The sequence below is a fragment of the Grus americana genome, chromosome 18 (assembly GCF_028858705.1).
Source record: "Grus americana isolate bGruAme1 chromosome 18, bGruAme1.mat, whole genome shotgun sequence".
In the NCBI taxonomy this organism is placed as follows: domain Eukaryota; kingdom Metazoa; phylum Chordata; class Aves; order Gruiformes; family Gruidae; genus Grus; species Grus americana.
The window spans coordinates 3,888,587-3,900,406 of NC_072869.1; the positions used below are offsets into that span (position 1 = coordinate 3,888,587).

The 11,820-nt window shown below is 40.4% G+C and overlaps 1 protein-coding gene across 6 annotated transcripts in view; it reads right to left on the bottom strand.

Annotated features, from left to right (window-relative positions):
* HELZ (helicase with zinc finger) overlaps positions 1 to 11,384 on the bottom strand; it is a 90,259-nt gene extending 78,875 nt beyond the window's left edge. For 5 of the 6 annotated variants that reach the window (XM_054846453.1, XM_054846451.1, XM_054846452.1 and 2 more), the window contains exon 1: positions 10,929 to 11,384. The gene's annotated coding sequence lies outside the window, so the exon portion shown is untranslated. Of the gene's footprint in view, positions 1 to 8,023; positions 8,044 to 10,928 lie in introns of those variants that run through there. The other variant, XM_054846448.1, reaches the window with a different exon arrangement.
* Positions 11,385 to 11,820: the final 436 nt, after the last annotated feature.

Consider the following 11,820-nt stretch of genomic DNA (forward strand, 5'->3'; position numbering starts at 1 on the left):
AAAATAAACTTATCTTTGCCTTAAGACAAAAAAGCATTTTATTTAAGCCTCCAGGAAGGAATAAAGTACAGCTGTACAAAATACAGAAGCCATTTACAGACACACACAGAAAAAACACACTTTCCTAGTGTCATGACATATACATCAGAAATAATCCCACACACAGAAATCATTTAATAAAATGAGAGTAGATAATGACAGTGCACTATACCAATGTGAAAGACTTAACAGAACAGAGAGAAAAAGGATGGTGCATCTTTCATGTGCAGGGGGCAGAAAAGAATAATATGAAAGGTGCTTTTGCTTTTTTTTTTTTTTTTTTTTTTTAAGAAAAATAGAATAGCAGAGATCTTACGCACTCATTTATTGCAGTTACGGCTGAAGTCAGTAATATTAGTCATAGACAGTGCTCAGAAATGTACTGCACACCTTACAGAACAAATACAAAAATCTCCACCCTTGAGAGAGGACAATCTAATCAGTTTTCTGAAATAACTGAATTACTCTGGTTAATGCTGTACAACTCCAGGCAAAATGACCCTACTTTAAATTCCAAAAAATGATGTTAAATCTGAAATGGAGCATACAAAATGAAGAAAGCTTATTTCAAGGTTTTATTATACAGCATAAGAGCACCAAGAACTTCTGCTACATGGCCTCTAAGGAATATGATATGCTTGATTTCAAGAAGGGGGAAAAAAAGGAATTAAGAGGTTCATGATGCCCCCTACCATTAAATACTTAGATTATCCTTCCATATTAAAAACCAAAGAGAGCATCATAAATTAGGAGGACAAATGATCTCTGGCCATATAAACGGAGCCTCGAGTCTGATCCTGTAAACTTAGCGTATAGGATAAACACATTCAGATTTACCAAAAAAGGAATGAGTGCCTGTGGGTGATTTACCATTCACATAACAATAGAAACAAAAATATAGCAGCAATTGAGATTAAGAGCAAATGCCTTCCGCATCTGGATCCTCTGTGTTCTTTAAATCACTTTACATACATCACAGATAGTAACAAGTTAGATTTTAATGAGTGCCAGTGCCAGTTATGATTTCAGTACAGACACTTTAAGTGATGATTAACACTTTATTACTTTTACTAATCTCTTTTGTTTTCAAACAGAAAGGACAATCTATACAGCCAGCTGCAGTGACATTTACACATGGACAAACTGGCTATCTCTGGCTCAAAATGTGAAAATAACTCATGGCCTCAGCACTTGTAACCACCTCATCCACCATATAAGTATCCCTAGTATCTTCATCTCCCACCTTTAAAGTGACCCTTTTTCACACAGCTGTCTGAAAACATTACCTATCTTGATCAAACTAAGCAAAATACATGGCAAGTCAAAGCACAATGTCTACCCGGCGTTTACTCGCTTTGTCTGAAAGCCATCCATAAAGTCCTATATTCAAAGGTTGTTTAATGACAAAAGTATCTGTACAAGCTTATGCTGGCCCTCCTGTGTGTTTGCATTATGATACAGCCTTTAAGTGTATTAGTCAAATACTACATTTTCCAAGGGCTACCTGGCAGAACGAGCAGGCAGAACAGAGGCTGCCTGCTTAACAGACATCTAGTTAAATACTTCAGTGTAGGGTCTAAGGCCTTATTTACTGCATGCTACTCAAATCTGGGTCTCAAGACTGCATTTTTATGTTTTCATGAACTTTTCAGTAACGCTTACAAATACTGTAACGGAGCACTTCACAAGTATTAAGAAAATATCTTTATCGTTCTGACACTATTCCCATTTCAAAAAGAAGACATTAGAACACATTAAAACCAAAAGCTTCTATAAACTTCTTATATTAAGATAACTAAGTGATTTTTCCCCATTATGCTCTGCCCTGTACTATATAGCCCTTTATATGATAAAAGCAGAACACCCAGTGTCTGCAGAGTGACTTATGAGTATTCAGCATTTCTCTACATCACAACATGGGAGAGTTCATTAGAAATACAGAAAATGAAGTGTAGCAAAGATAGGGCTTAAGTATGATTTGCCTTTTTATTTTTTTTTTGCTATTCCCTACTCCATTTCTGAAACACTTGCTAATTTATACAAATAGTGAAACTGTATTCCAACAAACAACTGTATTAGCATTATAAAATAAATTATATGTACCCACACAGTATAGGCTCCCTTCTATTTCTTTCTAATACTAATTTTTTTTCAATCTCAACCTCCTCGTTCAGCCATCCACCATCTCCACATTTATTCTACATATTCTGCAAAAGTCTGCATTTTGCACCTTCTGTTTAAATCCAGTCGCTGCTTCCTCTGTGCTGCATGAAGCTAGAGCTGCTAGGGAAGAGGAACTGGCTATTGGGAGTACAGAAGGGGAATTCTCTATGCTCTCATTTTTGTCCAAAATCATGCCAGGGAGGAATGCAGAAGCCCTAGCCTTCAAACTGTACAGAAATCCCATTTAGCTCAGGCTGAAGCATATTCACTTCAGAGACATTCTGTTAGATTTGTACTAAATGCTAATTTCACCAATGCTGAGCAGATTATTCCCAGGGTTGATAACAGTATATCCTTGGCAGAAAAATCATATTATACCACATCTCAACTTTTTAAAAAGCAGCACAATAGGACATTAGATTTTTTTATTTTATTGTGGACATAAGAATATATTTTTGCCCAATTTTTGGAAAAGACTGAATCGTGTTGGCAGAACCCTTCGCTCCCTCCAAAGCACCCAAAAAGTCAGCCTGTGATAGACACTCACCATGGGAAATTTCGACCCAAATAATTAAAATTTGGCAAGTAATAACCAACTGAAACAAGGAGCATGTCATAGTAGCATCAGGTAACATAATAATAGGTGGTGCTTCTGCCCCACCTAAAGTTCTTTTGGCTCCTTCATAGAAAATCTTCACGTAAACAATCTTTCATAATAACCGGTTACCAGCAGCAGTTTGTATTCCATATACCTATACGTTCTTACTGCTTTTTGAGAGTAGAGTTTCTCACACTTATCCAAGATGAGGGCATTTTAATTGAAATATTGTCCCATGGTTACCATTTTATCCCCATAACAACATCACCAATTACTTACTTTAAAAAAAATGCATTAGAAAAGTAATTTAATCTTTGCTTCTCTTAATGAAATTTGCCAGAGAAAAACAAAGGGAAAAATCAGCACTGCACGACCAGCCAGCTCTCCGTGGAGCAGCACCAACCTGGAAGTCTCAAGTCAAACACACTTTGCAGAAGAGCACAGTATTCATATTCAAAAAGCTGTTTTAAACATCATAATCAATAACTTTTAAAACCTTAAACTACTTGTGGCAGAACTTCTCTTTTACAGATTTGAATAACAGAACATGGCCTTGTTCCTGAGTGACCCTGCACATTTCACAATATAATGTTTAATAATAATTCTGACCCCAAAAAAGTGAACACCATTAATCTTAAGGACTTACACAGTCAGGCAATTACCAATATTCTTCTCCGCTGAGTCATAAGGTAGTGCCAGAAGTCCTTTTTGAGAAATGTCTGCTGTATGATATATAGGTACATCCATGTATATGTGACTAAACATCTGTCACCTAATTTTCCAAATGCCAAGCAAGTACAAAACTGTGCTCCCAAGGAATGCAAAGGGGAGTCAGAGAAGATCCCCAAGCATCATTTCAACACAAAACACGTATCAGGATATTTACAAATGTATTTGAGAAGTTTAAATGCAACACATCATGTTTTTCATGACGCCTATTGAGTTTGCCACTCGTGCAGCATTGTCTTCGGAGAGCACTTGACCACAGTTCATTTGCCAAAGTTCACCAATTTAATTAGTCTTGAAGACAGAATCAAAATTAGGAGTTCCTAACTTTCAGTCATGTGTTCAATTGGAAGCTTCCTCTAACACAGCTGTATTTGGATTTCAGCAATAAAAGTATTTTTAAAATTAGAAAATTCTTTCTCACAGCATATCCCTTTTGGAAAACCTGAGGCAAACTCCAAAGCTCAGTGGTTCACACCAAGTTTTCTCTTCTTAACAGGTATATTGTAGCGATGCTGAAACAGCCTTTCCTCAAGTGTCAAACGTTCATTTTCATACAAGAACTTTCTCCACTCTTGACATGTCCCAAAGCAGCACACCCCTATGACTAGGAGATCTATCTGAAGAACACAGCTTTGATCACCAGTGCAAATGCAGATGCTACAGGTATATATCACAGTTTTTACAGCTGGATTAAAAAAAAAAAAAAAGCCCTAAGTTAATTTTCTGTTTGAGATGCAAAATATGAATCACTCTTTCGATCCATTCAAGAGGCAAAAGAATGTAAAAACATCAGTTCTATTGCACAGTTATAGTGAACAGTTCACAAACTGAACATAGAAATAAGCCAGAAAGTTGTGACACAAAACAGGAAAATTTTCTTTCAATATACCTCAGTCCTCACTGCAGCATTATTATGAACTTAAATTTATTATAGTAGTGAATAATACTGTGACTGAGGTTTTTGTTGCACATTTATACAGTGCTTAGCACAAAAGTGTCCTACCATAACAGATTTACTAACACAATCATGCCACCCACAGATACTCCAAACACATCTTTCCCAAAACCATACTTATTATGTAACTGTGTATGATATTTTTGTGTGCTGTTTTGAAAGTTCAAAGCAGTAAGTAACCTCCACCACTAAAATTTGCTATCTTTATTGTAAATAACCTCTGAAATTCATTTTTACATGACTGTGCTTCAAATAGTTTGGCATAATATAGCTAAGCCTGGGAATTGTCTTCTAACTCTGTATTTTAATGATGTTAACCCTTCCGCATCCGGATAATGCTTTCCTAACACCTGTTTCCGCTCCTCAAAGGCATGAAGGCGATACTACCAACAGGTTCAATTTTTAGACCTCTCCCGAGAAAAGGATATGGATTCCCAAGTTCTCCTCGCACAGCAAACCCTATGGGCAACACCATAACTTGTATCTCAAACACAAGTTTCCCAATGGCGTTCACCCTACTCATTCTTTTTGCAATTAACATTAGAGATTCAGTCACGTATTTTAAACCCCACTCAAAGAACAGACATCAGCAGGAATGAGTAACAATCCTACTGTGGTTAATGGCATAATTCTCACAGAACTTCGGAAGAGAAGCAGTGTGTAGCCTAGCCAAACAAATATAAACAAAACTGCAGCCAAGTAATATCAGTCAGTTCAAACGACAAAACAAATGTCCTGGACCATTCCAAACGTGTGAGTGTCTTAAGATATGGCCAGAGTACAGTTACCTCAAAACCATTAACATAAACAGCTATAATCAAAAACATCACTTCAATAAAATACCCACAGCACTCAGCTACAGCACTGCATTAGCACAGATTCAGAAGTATGCTAAAAAAACATTCCCCTTAATGACCTGCCTGCGTAGACAATGAGAAAAGCCCAACAAATTCTGGCTCCCGAGATGGCAGAGGAGCAGATGCAAGGCAGCTATCGTGGCTGCTCAACAGCAGTTAGGAATCCCAGCGAGCTGATGGGGAATTTAGTTGAGAGCAGTGAAAGAACATTACTTGGGAACAGACACACGCTGCCTGTCCCCACCCCCCTAGAATTATCCCAGGATAAAATGAAATTTTCACTTACAAAAATACTGTCTTACATTAAGTGAGAAGGTATATAAGGAAAAAGCATTATTTTGTATGCTGCCCAAACCACCATGCTTTTCATTTGTGGCATTCTCCATTTATTATGTCCACAAAGATTTGCTACTTTCTTGGTTTGCTGAACCACTAAATATTTTCCAGCAAATTAAACACTCGTGCCGCATTACTAACAACCAAGATTCTCAAAAACAGCTCTTGTTGTATTACGTATTTCCCTTTTGCCACGGGGTCTGAAGGGCTCTGAAAGATCTTCTAAGCATATTTAAGTAATGTAATTTTTAGTGTTTTGATGAATACAGTATTTTTTGCTGTATATAACCATGAAAAAACCCCTCTGAAATTCGCAGGCTGAAAGATCATTTCTAAATAACGCTTACCCTAACTATCATAAAACCAGCTCAGACTAATCCACACACTGCTCACATTTCTACTCTTTACTTTTTGCCACTCTAAGAATCAAAATTTCGTACCTAACATAATTCTACTACTCTTTTCTTCCGATGTTTAGTCATTACAGCTCTCAGAATCATTAGCCTTCCTACTGCTTACAAACAGGAGAGATCATGAAATGTACTTCCCCAGACCACATACAAGGAAAGATTAAAAACATCCACCTCGGTCACATCATTCTTCATACAAGCAGTACTTCCTGAGACTAACAGAAACAAATCACACAACAGTTTACAGTAACATCTCCAAAACATCTCTTTACATAAAATCACTTCCAAAAACTCTTGCTACCAATTCTGCAGCACTGTGTACCTACTGCTTCTTGGAAGAGCTATATAGTTCAGTGTTGTTAATTCTACATTACCTTCTTGTGAAAATACGAGTCTTCTAACATCTGACAAAGATTCCATGACACTTCGAAAATTTGATAGGTTGTACTTATTCAGAACTAGGATGGGGCCATAGTAACCACTCAAACTTTTTAGCCATGAAATGGAACCTCTCCGTGTACTAAAACTACATTTAAGAAGGAAAAAGACTGAAATCCATGATTTCTTATCTTGCTTTCCTGTCAGAAGTCTGCAATTTGGTATTTTGGAGGGCTCTGTGAAAAGACTGGGTAAATAACCAGTGCGTGTCCATTAAATTTATGTCAATGAATTTGCATATAAAATTGCAGAGAAACATTTGGATATTATGTTATAGCCACATTAAGTATCCTTTAACTTCAACTAGCAGTGCAATAGAAATGCAACAGAAAAACAAAATCTCACCCATGGGTAATTACAATCTCCCTGCTTAAATTCCTAAGCACTTCTTTTCCTATAGTAATATTCACTTTTCTGTGTTTCTCAGACATGAGTGATTGCTTCTGGTTGAAGCCTCATGTTGTAAACATTTGTGTGAAGAGAAGATGAAAGCTCAGTAAGCAAGACTGTTTTTGAATAAGGAACCTGAGTTACATATCAATACCACCATAATAAAATCACCAGAAGCTGGCCTGTTTCTGTAGAGCAGTCTGACCTTGCAGATTCCTAATTTCACTATGTATAAAGTTTAGTTATTTTCCTCCTCCCTCCCAAAATAAATACTAGGAGAAAACAAGTGTTTACTTTCCCAGTCAAAATCTCCAGAAGACCAAACATTCCTTCATTTTTTTTATTCCATACCAATGCTGTGTGCAAACTTTTTCAAAAGCAGTCTCTTTTTTAATATTCTCTCTCTTTTCTTCCTTGCTGAAAAAGAATGACAATCACAGAAGTCTACCAAAGGCAGTAAGAAATCAAACATATAAAGTACGATGTCTTTAAACGTATGTCATCGATATACATAAACACAAGTGCTGACTACTGCCAAAGGCCACAGAAGAAACAGCAAGACAAACAAGAACAAAGAAAGGAAGGTTTTGTTTGTTCTGATCATCTAACCCATAATACCTCCATTTACAGGGGAAAAATACATATACCATGTAGTGACAATGGGATCTTGCCTTAGAACCTCAACAAAAGAAGTGAGAAATTATTAAACAGCTACAATACGTGAGCAGGAGAGAAGATCTGGAATAGAAAACTTGCCATTTTCTCCCCCCGTAATGAGCCACTAGCAGCCTCGCACAAAGAGGAACGCTGAGGATCTGCTTCCAGGAAAAAGCCCTAAACAACACTAGGAAAGAAAAAGGACAGGACTGACGTTTACTACGATTCTTGGCCTACTGATCCCCAAGGCAGGGGGAAAGCCAGCTGTCCAACTACTCTATCCCTAAGGTAGAGCAGGATGACACCAACCTTCCTTCTCATTCTCCAAGCCAGCTCCCATGGCTTTCCCTAGCTATTCAGGTTGTACACGGGACAGGATTTAAAATATTACAAAAGATTTTTCTAATTTAGATTTCACTTCTGCTACCAGACCTATCTAGGTACCACTGACCTCAGGAGGGAATGCCAGGGAGGTGAAAGATTCAAGGGCCTTCAACTAATAATCTGAATTGCTCCAGCAATTGCTTCTGCCATTACTAAACTGAAGACACCTAGAATAAAGTGCAGTAGCAAATGTGAGATGGTAGTAAACAACGAATAACAAGAAAAAAAACACCACACTGAAAGTCAGAAAGAATATCCAGCTAAAATCGCAAAGGGGATTTTACTAACAAAAATAATTGCCAAAGTTAGAGAAAACATTTCATCAGACTACTAAATTAACAGAGTTAGAAAACATTAGTAATAATATTGCCTAGCACTTACATAGCTTCTTTCATCCACAGGCATCAAGACTCTTTACAAGTTGCTAAGATTCACTATTCCTATATTAAATTCCTTCAAAAGGAAGCATAAACAGGTGAAGTGATAAGCATCAGGCTGTCCAGATCTCTCAAGCACTAGGCCTGTACCCTATCCACTTGGAATTATTACGTCTTCAAACCTTCTAGACACAGTTACTTAGATTTTTTGAGATGGGAATTTCTCCATGAATCAAACCTTCGAGCATAAGTTCTCTCCAAACTAGAGCCCTTCTCCAGACCAGATCTACTAATACAGATCCCAAAGCCCAGGAGCAAATTCTCTCAAATCAATGAGATTTCACAAAGTGAAAGGATCCTCCATGACAGATCAAGAAGCAGAACTGGGACAAATTACAGATTAAGGTGCTGCTTCCACATCTCCCTTTAATTTTTAGTCTGCTAGGAAGAGACAAAAACAACCCTCAAAAAAACAGAGAGCAAAAACAAATGAAAAAACCTACCCCAAACCTCAAAACCAGCTATTAGAACCTTTCAAGTCCTATAGCCGTTACTTTAAGAGGCTGCTTTCATAGAAAAGTTCATCTGGCTCACTTAAAAAGACATGGGGTCTGTATGAATTAAAGGAGGGGAAATACACACTCAGTATGTTTCATAAGCCCAAAAAATTCAGAGGTGAGGAGTGATAATAGAAATGTGATTTCAGCTAGAGGGAAAAAAAAAAAGTAATTTCTGCTTTCATAACAAATTACAAAGAGAACTCAATTTTATCAGTAATAACACATAAAATGTTCCTTCACTTACCAGTAAGGAAAAACTGTTCTGCTAATTAAAGTTCAATAAAAAAGCTTAACTCAGCTTTCGCCACTCACAATTTCCGCACTGTAAAAGCTAAGCCTACCAAAGTCTGATTCATCTAAGAGTGAATCCCTCGGCTCACATCTCTCAGGGGAGGGAACGTGGTGGTCGCTTGTACACATTCCCCTCATCTAAGTTTCGATTGCACGTTCAAAATCAGCTCCTCACTGCAGAGGACCAGCAGGCTGCCCAGCACCCCCAGACCGTCCCAATCAAACAAGCTTTGCCATTTAAAAAACACAGAGTTTTCATTCACAACCTGCTATGACTCAAAAGTATTGAAACAACTGAATTTGAAACATGTTATTTTAAAACCTCCCTGTTCTACCAATCAGTCTTAGAAAATAATGCAAACTTGCCAAGTATCACTTCATTTAATTTGTTGGTTGTTGGTTTTTTATTTTTACAAAGGAATTTTTCTCAATAAAAATAAAGGAGGGGGAAATATTTTACGCTTTACCTTGCTTCAATCATAATATTTATTAAGAACAACAACATTAGAAGACCCCAACAATTCAAACCATCACAATAAAACTAGCCATGATGCACTCAATCTGTCAATGGGGATATTAATTTTTAGGACATTTTTTCTTAGGACATTATTTCTTCAATGAAAAGCAAAATATATTAGGTTATTTTAAAAGTTCATGTCAAGCTCACTGTGCCTCTGATAATGCAAAAATTCTATTACCTTTTTACCTCTTACTCATTTTGTCATTAATTGGAAAGCAACCTCACAAATGTTTCCCTGCAGTTATTTCTTAATTTCCATCAATATGTTTAATGGTGTTACTATAATCAAACAGCAACAATTTAACTAAGAATGAATTGAAGCCAAACAACTTCACTCCTTTGGAAATTAATAAAAGGACCCGAACCACCCCAGGAGAGGTAACATATATCGTTCCCCTACTTGGGGATTTTCCCTAAAAATACAGATATAAATAGTCTCTGTTGGGAGGACTGTATCGCAACCTGCAGTATAAACTCTCCTATTTTCAGTTTCACAACAGCTGCATTGTAGAAAAGGTGATCTCAGGGTCTGTGTTGGACCTCCCAACTTCTAGCCACTCGGCCCTGACAAAGCCTTCCTGCAGAAAACAAAAATATAAGCTTATCTGCCAAAACTTCAATTGCTCTGAGGGTTAATTTTACAGCGGCTGTTACATTCTTTCAATTTATTTTTCCATCCTTCAACAAACCCTACCTAAACCGTTTTTTTTACTTCTATTTTATTATTGTTATTTCCTGGCTGTCGCTAGCCGTTCCCTCCCGCCCCACCCGGTACAAAAACAAAGCTGACTCCCCCCTCTCTACATCCCCCCACCCTCCTCCCTGACGGAGCACCCCCGGAGCCGGGGGAAGCCGGGGTTGTGCAAGGCATCTCCGGCTCTCCAGGCTGGCCCCTACGCCTGCCCCCGCCGCGCCGGGCGGAGGGCCGCGCCGACCCGCCCGCCGGCGGCTGTGGGCCCCCGGGAGAGCGCGGTAGCCCCCGGGGCTCCGGCCGAGCCTTCCCGTAAACAGCCCCCGAGCGGCTGCCGCTGCAGGCCCCTCCGCAGACACAGGGCCCTCTCCAGCCGGCACCGCTCAGCCTCCGGCCCGGCCGGCAGCCCTCGCTCGGCCGCTCGGCCCGCTGCGAGGCACCGAGGGTCCCCCGAGGCCTCCCCGGAGCCCTCGCCAGCCGGGGCTGGCCGCCCCCGGCCCCCGCGGGGGGCGAATGGGGAAGTCCTGACTTACCTGTCATTACTTTCTACGCCATCTTGGATCCACTTGTCAACGTCCCCACAAAGCATTGTGGGAAAGCCCTCCCCCGCCCTCCTCCCGGCCCGGCGGCCAGCGGGGGAAGGCGGAGGGGCGCTGCGGACGGGACGGGCACCGGCACCGAGACCCGCGGCCCCGTCTGCGGCACGGTGGAGGGCGGCGGGCTGGCGGAGGGCAGCCGCGGGCTCCGGCCCGCAGCTCTCCCGTCACGCAGCGGCTGGAGGGGCCGCGTGTGGCGGCGTGAGGGGGCACTGCCGCGCCGCTTGGCTGGAGACCGCCAGCCTCGGGTTTTGCCGTTGGTTTCTTTTTGGGGGGATTTTTTTTTTCTCTTTTTTCGCCCCCTCCCCTTTCCAGGCAATCGTGTCACTGCCTCTACACGCACGCAGCGACTGCCAAGCCCGAGGGGCACCAGCGGAGCGCTGCCCGCCGCGGGGAGACGCGCTGCGCGCCCGCGGAACCGGCGCGGACCGTCCTCCTTAACGCGGGGTACAAGGTACGCACACGCGTAGAGAAGGTCCCGCCCGGTAAGCTGCGAGACAAAGTCCACCTGTGCTAAAAATGGCTCTTTACTTGCGGTTATTCTCCGTCTGGTTTTGGTTGGTTGGTGTTTTTTTTTTTAAAAAAAAAAAAAGTTGTTACTGCCCTTAAAGAAACTTGCGGGAACCCGGGTCCGCGTGGGAAGGCTGGAGCCAGGTGATAGAACAGCTCACGTTGTACATCGTGTTTTCAAAACCCATCTGCTTTTGCTGAAGGACTGTTGGTAGAGCGTTTCTGGCTGCGCCAGAATCCCAGAAACTGCTTTGCATAACAGTTTTATTTTCAGGGAGTAATCTTCCCTGTTAGCTGTGTTTTCAAAATGTTTGGCAAT